This window comes from Rattus norvegicus, chromosome 7 (genome assembly GCF_036323735.1).
Source record: "Rattus norvegicus strain BN/NHsdMcwi chromosome 7, GRCr8, whole genome shotgun sequence".
NCBI classification, from domain to species: domain Eukaryota; kingdom Metazoa; phylum Chordata; class Mammalia; order Rodentia; family Muridae; genus Rattus; species Rattus norvegicus.
In genome coordinates, this window is record NC_086025.1 from 89,814,525 (window position 1) to 89,827,704 (window position 13,180).

The 13,180-nt window shown below is 38.1% G+C and overlaps 1 long non-coding RNA gene across 1 annotated transcript in view; it reads right to left on the reverse strand.

The window, feature by feature from the left end:
* The window catches only part of LOC134479730 (uncharacterized), a 291,954-nt gene that overhangs the window by 152,429 nt on the left and 126,345 nt on the right, over positions 1–13,180 (reverse strand). The window contains exon 2 of the long non-coding RNA XR_010053398.1: positions 466–529. This is a non-coding gene — a long non-coding RNA (uncharacterized LOC134479730). The remainder of the gene's footprint in view (positions 1–465; positions 530–13,180) is intronic.

Genomic DNA, 13,180 nt, shown 5'->3' on the forward strand with positions numbered 1-13,180 from the left:
TGACATGGACTATTTCCTTCTTAAAGACACTCAGCAAAGTAAACACTTTAACTATCCCCACTTTAGATACATGTAAAGTAGGTTTTTGGTGAATTCTTCGAACTGATTGAAGTGCTAAATCTTTTGGTTTATTAAGTTATAACATTAAACAAATCTGACTCTGGCTCCTGGGCTTGGAATTCCTTTCTCATTTAAATTCTCTTCTCAAGACTGTTACTTCCAGTTGTGAACACATGGTTTGCCGAGGCCAGGCTCCAATAGACAGCTTTAATGGGGTGCCCACACAAAGTGTCCTGGTTAATCTAAATAGGTCACAAAGGAAAACTAAACCCATAATGGATTTGTAAGTAGGATGGCAGGCTGCTTAGGATGGAAGAGAGTTAAAAGAGACAGAGGCCAATAATTAGAATGCATTTTCTACATTTATGAAATTGTCAAAAAGATAAAAAAATCAGTTTATACTACCTTCATTTCAGTTCTGTGGGAATCTTCCTTGTTCATGTACACAGTATAACAACAATAATATCACCTATAACAATAATGATACAGCAAGATCACACAGGCAGGAAATTAAATACTTGAAAGTGTTTTAGGTATTAGTACTCATTCAACAAATAATTGTAAGCAGCTACTGCGCAAACAGCAATTGCCAGGCTGGTTTTCAAACAGCTCAACATTTTCATACAAACCCTGTGGATACAGCATGTGTGCTGAACGTCAGAACTGTTCTTTATGACACCCAAGTCAAAAAGTTAGCAACATATCCAAACTATTTTTGTTTTCTTTAATAACTCTGTCAATCATCTGTGAATGTATATAAATATTTTTGAATTAGTATATGCATCATCGTCCTGTACATCTGGGGTAACATGGGCCATATGTTTATTCTCAACTGACTTGTCGTTTTGATTTTGGATCGCAGTCTCAAGTTTCAAAGGTTGTTCATTATGCTGTGAGCTTGCGTGATTTCACATCACTGAGATTCCTCACAATGGCAGATGGTACCTACACACTTAACAATATCTTTCTAGGTCTTGGTCCTCACGTGTTCCTAATCTGAGGAATCACGATATTTTTTTGAGACTCTTTTTCAAAACATTAGGTGTTTTGTAGGTAATGCTAAACATCTGTCTGAAAGTGGAATAAAGAAAGGAAGCATGAGGATGTATTCAAGTATCCAGATGTTTGGCATTAGATAGCTAAGTTCCTAGTCCTCTTCAAGATAGTTACAGACTTAGAATATGTGTCTCTTCTGCCTTCCTTTCTCTGAGAGTACAAGAGCATAATAAGACTTGGGAATGATAAATCAGCATGTCCTGATGTCAGCACATCTGTAGAGGTGAAGGGATTCAGTTTTTGTCCTCTGGCTCTGAAACAGTAAGATGATTTCCCCCTAGTGACTTATAATGGCGGAGAAGGAAAATTGGGCTTCCAGAAAGGAAGCCTCCAAGAGTGCTTTGCAACCAGACAGGGGCCTTGCTGTTATTGTGGGTGTTGTAAAGTTAGGACATCCTGTGGTTTGGTATGGATTAGAGAAAGTGGTCAGGAAGAAATATTAAGGAAGTGCTCTCTAAAGTTTTTTTATCCCTCAAATGAGGCCATAATTGTCTAACTTGTAAATGGCCACAGTACTTCCGCAGTGTAGTGCATACGACATCTTACAAGATAAATTAGCTACAACATTTGGATAATGAGAGAAAAGGGCCATTATAATATTACACACAATGAGCAAAGTTCTGCAGTTTCTAATTAAGTGCCCAAGTCAGTTGTACAATGAACCATTTGTTGAGCTTCTAAAATATAATTTGCAATCTTTTAAAAATGACTCAGGGCCATACGGCAAACCAAAGACATTCATGCTGGGCACATGGATTGCATTATCATAGCTCAAGGCGCACTTGCCCCTACATCGGCTGGGCCTGACCACCTGGGACAAGTGGAAGCCGGACACCAGGTGGTTTGACAAGAGAGACACTTATTTGCCTTACCTGGCAGTGATCCAAGTGTCACCCTGACTAAAATTCCTAATATAGCTTAGCTCCTATGTGGGATATGGCACATTCTGACTTTGAAATGTTTGAGACACGGAGCGGGGAAAAATCCCAGTGGGGCCTACGCAGCTATGTATATTTTAATAAAGATTTCCAGGGTCAGGCTGTGGAATAACTACTTCCCAGGTTTTCCCTTCAAGAAGAGGTTTGAAACCCTACTCTGACATGGATATATAACTGAAGAACAGATAAACACATATTTTGATTGCTTTAATTATTCTAAGTTATTTAAATTTCTTTTCTTTTTTTCCTTTTAAATTTGGATCTGCCTGAAAACTTCTCTCGGAAACAAAAAATAATGGCTTAAAGGTCCACAAAAGCCTCAGGAGGCTGCTTGGACAGTTAACCTCTCTTACAAAACATTTTGATGAGTCATGTGTAAATGAATCAAGTATATTAAAGCCAAATATTTCTTGACAAACAAAAGCTTAATAAAAGGGGTTAAATGTTGGGAAAAGAAAAATGGAAGACTTCAGGGAAGAAACCATTCGTTTTGCTGATCACAAAATGATATTCTAATGTCTCCTAGAGAGAAGTGTTTTATGATACATGAATGCAACCGGTACTTGATTCTTCCAACATATTCAGTGATCCAGCACAGAATTTAGAGATAACATTTGGTTTAATTGTTCATACATATTTGTACAAAGAAACTTGAATGCTATAACAGCATATGGCACCACACGGTAAATGACACTTCCTATATTTGTGCCTCTCATGTTTACACAGAATGCTTCTGTGACTTGTGCTATAGTAATTAAAAACATAATCACCTGAGGACTTAAGGAGAGAGGGTTAAAGATCAGGAATGAAATTCTGCAAAAATGGTTAAAGGATGCTTAAAGTTAAATATAAGGACGCCACTGATTTACCGGTGCAGCAATGCACAATTAAGTCACCAGGAGAAAAATGATTGCAAGTACTATGAATCTGCATGATAATCTCAACTCACTAAAACATTCTGGGATCGTGGAAATGAAGTGGAAGATATACGTTTAGAAAATACGTTTAGATCGTGGTGTTGATTGGGGACAGTTAATTAAGCTCGGATAAATTGTGTTGCAAAACAGAACAGAGAGGGCTTGTTTAAAACACCATGCTGGTTATAAGGAACTAGGAATAAAGGGTTAAGTGATGGGATGATACTCAAGGAAAATGCCAATGGAGGTGGGAAAATGGCCATAAACTCTGAGATGGAATAGTAAGACCCAAATAAAGGCAAAGGAAATTTCCATTGACAGCAACAGTAGTCATACCCATTGGAAACAATTAAATCTTCATAATCTGCAGACTTTGGGACAGAGTCGCAGTGCAGAAGCATAATTTCCATTTCTACCATTGTATATCTGCTATGTTTGAGTAAGCAGATAACTTGTGTGACCTTAGTTTCCCCAACTGTCAAATGGAAATAAAAGCATAAGTCTCAATAATTGGTTTTATACATAATAGTTTTGAAAAGAATACCTAGAACATAATGACCGTGGTACCTCTAGTGCAATGCAAAGAGAATATACATGGTCATTTATCTCTAAAGCCCTTTTGCTGGGTACAAAATAACTATGCTTACTAAATGTATGCTTCCCTAGCAATACGTACTTCCCTGACTTCTAGCTACCCTTTGAAATGACACCATATGATAGACACCATCACTGATATTCTCCAAAACAGTTTAAAGAGCTTGCAAACTTTTGTTCACAGAGCAAGAAAGTCATGAAAGAGAGCAGCTGCACATGCGAAGTCCCATGTTCGAAACTTCTCAACACAGCTTTGTGCAAAGTCAGGTTTTCTTGATTTTCAAGAGAAATTTTTATATGTTAAGGAAGAAACGGGACCAAGGTGGGTCAATGAGTGAGGTGCTAAACTGCTATCCTTCAAAGATATTTATTGTTGCAGAGAATAAAGAAGTGAGAAAGAAGTGAGCATCTAGAAGACATAGTGAAATCCTTAGTTGTTCTTCTATTACTGCCCAAAACTGTAAAGATGCTGGGTAAGCACAAATCAAGGGACATCTCCTTCAAACAAGTAAACTAAGGAAATAGTCCATAATTATGATTTGTTCTTAACCCCAAAGTCCTAAGTGAAAACTATCCCTTTCTGACATCATTAATGCTACATGGTTAAAAGAATGATATTTCTATCACTTTCTGTTGCATAAAAATGTGACAAGCAAATCAATTTTTCTTCTTTTCTCCTTCTGGCAAGTTCTTCTTTAACACGACTCAAGCACCATTTTAAATCTTTTTGACATAAACTACTGTTGCTTCCTAGAATGAGGAGAAAACATTTTGATGAGCATAGGAAAACTCAGCACTTCCTCACCTATGGACTCAGGTACTCTGGGGGATCAATATGTGTACACTCATGTGTCCATGAGAGTTGTCAACATGGTGATACAGATCAAAGGCAATGTAAAGTGACTTAGAGAAGTTTTTACCACCTCATGACAAGAAGTTCCACTAGAACCTAGGTTAAACATGAACAGAAAAATGGAGTCAGAATCATCATGTGAATGGTGCCTTTTTGAGAAGCAAAGGCCAAATGACATCATGTTATGGTTTGGCTAGAGTTGGAAAAAAGAAAAATGGTGGAAAATTTGAGTGATCTCATGGTATACAGATGCCTGGGCATAATGACCACAAAAGAACTAGGACCTTAAAAGTGAGTGCCATGCTCATTTGTGAGTGGTTTTTCATTCAAGAAAATGACAACATCCATCATATTAAATAAAGGATACTAAATTGAATTTCACTGGGTTTTACTTTTGTCTGCATTTAATTAGTAAATGTGTTTACAGTTCATAGCTTAGAAAATTTGCATGCATAAGAAGTTGTAAGTAGATTTAGATTTCTACATATTTTAGCAATAGTCTAGTGAAATCATTTTAAAAAACACTGGTATTAAAACAGTCTGCTTTAAGAGAGATGTATCTATTACTTGGATTTGGCAAACATTATCACTAAGGAATTAATCAAGACAACAAAGACTCCAATCCCTTGCTACTACAAATATGCCAGCTAGGGTGTGAGGCTTGACTTTTCTAAGGCTACATTTTCTTCTCTTATTCCATTTTTACTAAGCTAGATATGTACAAAGTAATGAAATCTATCTAGTAACATTTGTGTTCCAATTCATTCTCGGGAAGTGATATATACAACTAAGAAAACAGAAGCACTAAGAAATTGTTTAGTCACATACGGGGCAGAAATCTATATCAAAGTTCAGCTGACACAAACTGATTGTTTATTGGTCACAAATATACTCCCTGGGAGCCCACAGGAAACTCTGGCCAGGGAAGTAGGGTAGGCTAACTCCACATGTTCACCAATTTCTTCTCTCTATCAAATCTAGTACTCCCTTCCTCAGCTGTGAAACAGTTGAACAGTTGTCCTCCCTTTTCCTCTGCTCCACCTTCAATAGATCACACAAATCTTATCCAAACTTTCTTCACACTCATCCTGTTAGTCTACTCCACAAATGGAGCAGGCATCCTTTTGGAACACAGCAGAGAAGCTTTCCAGAGAAGGAAGTAGGCCAATAAAACAGGTAGGAGAGCTTAAGATCATCACTCATTCTCTACTCCATACCCAATCCCCTCATTCATGCCCCCATGATCTCTCCTCACACACTACAACCAATCCCCAGGGACTAAGCAGATATTTGTGGAACACTCTGATTTCCTTCTTCCTGCAGATCCCTTCACATGCAATTCTTGCTCATCCCCATTCTCAATTGTCAGCTCCCAATACCCAGAAGCACATTTTTCCCGGAACACTCTTGTCAATGCATAGGTCATCCAGACAAACTAAATAGAAAAATGTTTGCACTAGCTGAAGTTATAAATCAAATGTACCTAACAGGGCTGGAGAGATGGCTCAGTGGTTAAGAGCACTGACTCTTCTTCCAGAGGTCCTGAGTTCAATTCCCAGCGACCACATGGTGGCTCACAGCCATCTGTAATGAGATCTGATGCCCTCTTCTGGTGTGTCTGAAGATAGCAACAGTGTACTCATATATAATAAATACATAAAATAAATAAACCTTTAAAAAATGTACCTTACAGACATTTACATAATATTTCAACCAAGTACATAAGAATATAGCTTCTTTCAAAACCTTATGGAACGTTTTTCTAAAACTGACCAAATACTTGGACACAGGCAATACTTATTAGATGCAAGAAAATCGACATATCACTCTACAGCCTAAATGAGCATCGTGAATTATAGCTGAATATCAACAACAACAGAAACAACAGAAAATAGACAGACTTGTGGATACTGAACAACTAATTACTGAATCAAAATTAGGTCACAGAGACTAAGAGAGAAAAATTTTCTAGAATTAAATGAAAATGAATACAGAACGTACTTAAATTTTTGAACCACAATGAAGATATTTATTTTAATTCTATGAAAAGTGCCACATTTTAAGAATTGGAATCTCTCTACATGCCACTTGCCACTAGAAGTGGGCAGGAGAGTTCGTCCCAGGTCATGCGAGTTTGAGAGTGCTTTTTGTCCCTCACTGGTTGCGATACTCATGAAAGCAGGCTCTACACCTTATCTTGGCAATTGATACTGGTGGCCGGTGAAGAGGTGAGCTGGCCCTGAGTATGTGAGCATGGAAGAGTTGGCCTGCAACTTGTCTGCCATGCAGTGGCATGAGCAGGGAAGAGATGACCTTCTTCTCGCCCACCTCACTTCCCTCTACCTACTGCACGTAGGAGAACTAGACCCAAGGTGAGAGCAGGAGAGCAGTCCCAGCCCCTCCCCAGCAGCAGCATGGAGATCTCTGCCCTGGCTAGGTGCGTGGGTTCAAGCAAAGGGAAGAGAATTCGGGCAAGGAGGAGGGACTACTTCGCCACTTCCTCTGCTGGTGCTGCTCCTTTCCTCCACTGCCACTTTGGTTGCTCAGGCCAAGCTGAGGCAGCAGGAGACTGATTAGTCAGCAAGGGGTGCAGGGGAGCTTCTGGCGGTGATTTCAAGAAAAAAGAAAGCTACAGTGTACTCATACAAGAGTTGCCTTGGTCATGGAATCAAAGCTACAAACTGTAAAGCTAAACGGTAAAGTTTAGATATAGAGGAAAAGACTGGTTGGGGTTGTCAGTAGAAGTCCCTGCTATAAGAAGTGGATTAGGATAGGAAGGGAAGTGGAGAGGAACAGGGAATAAAGAGGGAAGGAAATAATTAATTATGACACATTATGTGAGAAAAGAATCTATTTTCAATATGCAGGAAAATAAAATTGTTTACTCTCAAAGTCAGGTAGGATTGGCATATTGTGTATATGACGTGGAAAGATTAAGATGGCATCAAACTCATTAAGAATTAGTTTCGATGCAAGTCTGAAACTCTAAAATGATTTTTTTTATATAGAAATGAAGAGGACAATTTAGTCTATGAACTCTCCTCGATTTTTCTGCTAAGTACAATAAAATTCAGAAAGCAAAGAGATAACCAGAAAAGTAAAATAAACACAAAAAATCAGAAAAAAATAGGAAAAAAAACAGCAACAACAATATAACTCAAAAGGGAAAGCATGTTCTATGCACAACACCAGATTGAAAAACTCCAAGAGCAGAAGGTGACCAAGCTGGGAATTTCAAATTTTTCAAATTAGTCATAGGGATATCTAGGTTTATTTTCTCTTTACCAGATCTGAGTTCTTCAAATATCACTAGTCAAAACTCGCACAACCAGAAAATGGGATGAAATCGAAAACCTACTTTCAGTATACCACAAAAGAGAAGTATATTTCTTCTTGCTAGATTGCAGACGTCAGATAATACTCAGAGAAACCACGTGGCAGGGGATATTGCCACAGAAACCATGTGACCAAGTGTATCACCAGATAATTACATAGCAAAAGGCATCATCATTAGAATTATACAACAGCAAAAGTCTACAGCTTGGGACATAGTCTTTCCTTACATGTTCAGGAGTCCCACAAAGACAAATTCAAAATTATTCTTTGCTCCTCTGTTTTAGTTTACAAGCTGGAGGGAGCCTCAATGATACCAAATCAAAGAAGCAGACCAAAACAACATCCAAAGCTAATCCTATGGTATATGTCTATAACTGTAGCCCTTACTGATGAGACAAAGAACATTACATATGTGAGGACAGCCAGGGTCATTTAGATGGACCATGTCTCAAATTTTTCTGAACACACAAACAATCAAGCATGGAATGGCTGAAGGAATAACTCACTGGTGGGATTAATGCCAGTGAATGCTTAGTATATGACAGAACCTAGATTCAGTTCCCAGTGATGGGGAGAGGGTCTACTTTAGGATCTAACTGGGCAACTGAAACAGAATGAGTGAATGTTAAATAAGTATTTTAAATAGAGTCCACAGTCTGTTCATACAATGACCTAAGTATCCAAGAAATCACTCACTATATAATGATCCAGGAAAAAATTTTATTAAACAAAACACACAATCAAATAAAAATCAACAATAAAAGTGTCTAGGTTGACATTTTCTCACATGAATTTTAAAACAACAACCAAGAAATGTTTTGACAAGCATTTTCTAATCATCTTGAACAAATAAAAAAGACAGAAAATCTCAACAAACAAATGCATTATAAAAAGAGAACCAAATAAAAATTATGGAGCACAGAACTGTTCACCATAGTGTAAATCCCAAGAAACATCAAACAATATCACAATTAAACTCCTGCAAACTAAAAGCAATGGAAAAATATTGAAAGTAAACATACTGTTCATAGGGGAAGACTAAATCAGAGGATTTCTATTCTAAAAACAATAGAGCCTGAAGGAAAATGGCATATCTTGACACTTTTGAAAGAAAAAACATTTCATAAACTATGTGTTGTATATCAAAGGAAGAATATACTTTAGGATTGAAGATAAATAAAATCATTCTTCCTCTCAGGACATATAAATGATTTATTACTATTGGATCTATCTATAAATATTCAAAGCAATATTAACAAGGGAACAATAAATAACATAATTATGGAAAAATCTGGAATGAAGAAAAAGTGACAGAAATATCAGAAATGCATGTCTGGCCTGTCTCCATTTGTGCCCTTGAGCTAAGGCTGTCCTACAGCTCTCCATATCCAAATCTTGCATGGAAAGAGGTGGTCTCCCAGGAGTGTCCTCATTCCTAAGGACACAGGTGAGACCCCACTTTCTCTCCAATAACCAACCAAAGAGGGAACAATGTGGAGCACACAGGGCAGAGGAACAACAGAGCAACCTAGATCCTGACACTCTCCACCTTTGCCCAGAGCTAAGGCTTTCCCACAGACTTCTCTACCAAAATCCCACACTGAGAGAGGTGGTCTCCAAGAAGTGCTTTCACTCTTAAGATATAAAGCTCACAGCTCACATTAAGAGACAAATTCCAATCAGAGGCAGCAAGGCAAACTAACACCAGCAATAACCAAATGGCAAGAGGCAAGCACAAGAACCTAAGCAACAGAAAGCAAGGCCACTTGGCACCATCAGAATCTAGTTCTCTCAACACAGCAAGTCCTGGATACCCCAACACACCAGAAAAGCAAGATTAGTATTTAAAAACCAAATCTCATCATGATGATAGAGGACTTTCCGAAGGATATAAACAATTCCCTTAAAGAGATACAGGAGAACACAGGTTAACAGGTAGAAGCCCTTAAAGACAAAACACAAAAATCCCTTAAAGAATTATAGGAAAACACAAGAAAATAGGTGAATGAATAGAACAAAGCCATCCAGCATCTAAAAATGGAAATAGAAAAAATAAAGAAATCACAAAGGTAGACAACCCTGGAGATAAAAACTTAGGAGAGAGATCAGAAGTCATAGATAGAAGCATTACCACCAGAATAAAAGAGACAGTAGAGAGAATCTCAAGGGAAGAAGACCCCATAGAAAACATTGACACCATAGTCAAAGAAAATGCAAAGATGTCCTAACCCAAAACACCCAGGAAATCTGGATACAATGAGAAGACCAAACCTAAGGATAATAGGTACAGAAAAAATCGAAGATTCACAAGATAAAGGGTCAGTAAATAACTTTAACAAAATTATAGAAGAAAACTTCCCTAAGTGAAAGAAAGACATCCATGAACTACAAGAAGCCTACAAAACTTCAAAAAGATTGCACCAGAAAAGAAATTCCTCCTCTTACATCATTGTCAAAACATCAAATGTAAAAAAAATGAATATTAAAAGCAGCAAGGAAAAAAGATCAAGTAACATACAAAGGCGACCTATCAGACATTGAACTACCTGAGGACCCAGCTATACCTCTCTTGGGCATATACCCAAAAGATGCCCCAACGTATAACAAAGACGCGTGCTCCACTATGTTCATAGCAGCCTTATTTATAATAGCCAGAAGCTGGAAAGAACCCAGATGCCCTTCAATAGAGGAATGAATACAGAAAATGTGGTACATCTACACAATGGAATATTACTCAGCTATCAAAAACAATGACTTTATGAAATTCATAGGCAAATGGATGGAACTGGAAAATATCGTCCTGAGTGAGGTAACCCAATCACAGAAAAACACACATGGTATGCAATCATTGATAAGTGGCTATTAGCCCAAATGCTTGAATTACCCTAGATGCACAGAACATGTAAAACTCAAGAAGGATGACCAAAATGTGAATGCTTCACTCCTTCTTTAAAAGGGGAACAAATATACAATTGGGAGGGAATAGGGAGGCAAAGATTAAAACAGAGGCAGAAGGAACACCCATTCAGAGCCTGCCCCACATGTGGCGCATACATATACAGCCACCAAACTAGATAAGATGGATGAAGCAAAGAAGTGTAGGTCAACAGGAACCGGATATAGATCACTCCTGAGAGACACACCTAGAATACAGCAAATACATAGGCGAACACCATCATTAAACCACTGAACTGAGAATGGGACCCTTGTTGAAGGAATCTTAGAAAGGACTGAAAGAGCTTGAAGGTGCTTGAGACCCCATATGAACAACAATGCCAACCAACCAGAGCTTCCAGGGACTAAGCCCCTACCCAAAGACTATAAATGGACTGACCCTGGACTCTGACCCCATAGGTAGCAATGAATAGCCTAGTAAGAGCACCCGTGGAAGGAGAAGCCCTGGGTCCTGCTAAGACTGAACCCCCAGTGAACGTGATTATTGGGGAGAGGGTGGTAATGGGGGGAGGATGGGGAGGGGAACACCCATATAGAAGGGGAGGTGGAGGGGTTAGGGGGATGTTGGCCTGGAAACCGGGAAAGGGAATAACAATCGAAATGCAAATAAGAAATACCCAAGTTAATAAAGATGAAAAAATAAAAAATAAAAATAAAAAAGAAAGACTTTTCCTGATTATTATTATTATTACTATTACTATTATTGATATCTTAGTTCTCTGAATAAGTTGGTTTTCTCTAATGAATGCTCTTAGAAACTTTAGATTTCTGTTTCCAAGATGCATTTGCTCAGTACAGCACCATGGTAATGTGTTGTCTTTGTAGTCTCTGACATTAAGTCAAAGCTTGGTGAGAGCAGAGTTCTGTGTTTGTTGTATGTACTATGGGAGATTCACTGTCCATGATGGGGCTTAATGCACAATATTCACACAATAAATATTTTGACTATGTAAGAAAAAAAAAGGCGACATATCATAATTACACCAGACTTTTCACCAGAGACTATGAAAGACAAAGATCCTCGCAGACGTCATGCAGACCATAAGAGAATACAGATACCAGCCCAGACTACTCTATCCAGCAAATCTCTCAATTAACATAGATGGAGAAACCAAGATATAACAAAATCAAGTTTACACAATATCTTTTCACAAATCCAGCCCTACAAAGGATAATAGATGGTAAGCTCCAACACAAGGATGGAAACTACATTCTAGAAAAAGCAAGAAAGTAATTTCAACAAACCCAAAAGAAGATACCCATACAAACATAATTCTGCCTCTAACAACAAAATAACAGGAAGCAACAATTTTCCTTAACATCTCATAACATCAATGGAATCAATTCTCTGATAAAAAGATATAGACTAAGAGACTGGATATGTAAAAATGACCCAGCATTTTGCTGCATACAAGAAACGAACCTCAGTGACAGAACAGACACTACTTCAGAGTAAATGGCTGGAAAAAATTCCAAGCAAATCGTCCCAAGAAACAAGTTGAAATTGTCATTCTAATCTAGAATAAAATTGACTTTCAACCAAAAGTTATCAAAAAAGGTAAGGAAAGACATTTCATATTCACCAAAGAAAAAAATCTAACCAGATGAACTTTTAATTCTGAACATCTATGCCCCGAATGCAAGGGCACCCACATTCATAAAAGAAACTTTACTAAAGTTCAAAGCCCACATTGTACCTCACCCAATAATAGTGGGAAATTTCAACACCCCATTCTCATCAATGGACAGATCATGAATATAGAAACTAAATGGAGACACAGTGAAACTAACAGAAGTTACAAACCAAATGGATTTAACAACTATTTATAGAATATTTAATCTTAAAACAAAAGAATATATCTTCTTCTTAGCACCTCATGGTACCTTCTCCAAAATTGATCATATAAACAGGTCTCAACAGGTACAAGAAGATTGAAATGATCCCGTGCATCCTATCAGGTCACCACAGACTAAAACTGGTTTCAATAACATGACATATACAGAGGTGGACACTTGCAAACAACCATTGAACTGAGTAGGGGTCCCCATTGGAGGAATTAAGGGTTAAAGAAGCTGAAGGGGCTTGCAAGCCCATGAGAACAATACCAATCAACCAGAGCTTCCAGAGACTAAATCACTACCCAAAGACTGACCCACACATGGACTGACCCATGACTCCAGCTGCATATATAGCAGAGAATGGCCTTGTTGGGCACCAATGGGAAGAGAAGCCCTTGGTCCTGCCAAAGCTGGACCCCCTACCCCCAGTGTAGGAGAATGTCAGGGTGGGGAGGCTACAAAGAGGGATGGTTGGAGAAGGGGAAAAAACCTTATAGAAGAAGGGGAATGGGATGGGATGGGGGGCTTAAGGACAAGAAAACTGGAAATGGAATAATATTTGAAATGTAAATAAAAAATTCCAACTTAAAAAAAGAGTTAAGCACTACAAGATGACCATGCATTTACTAAAA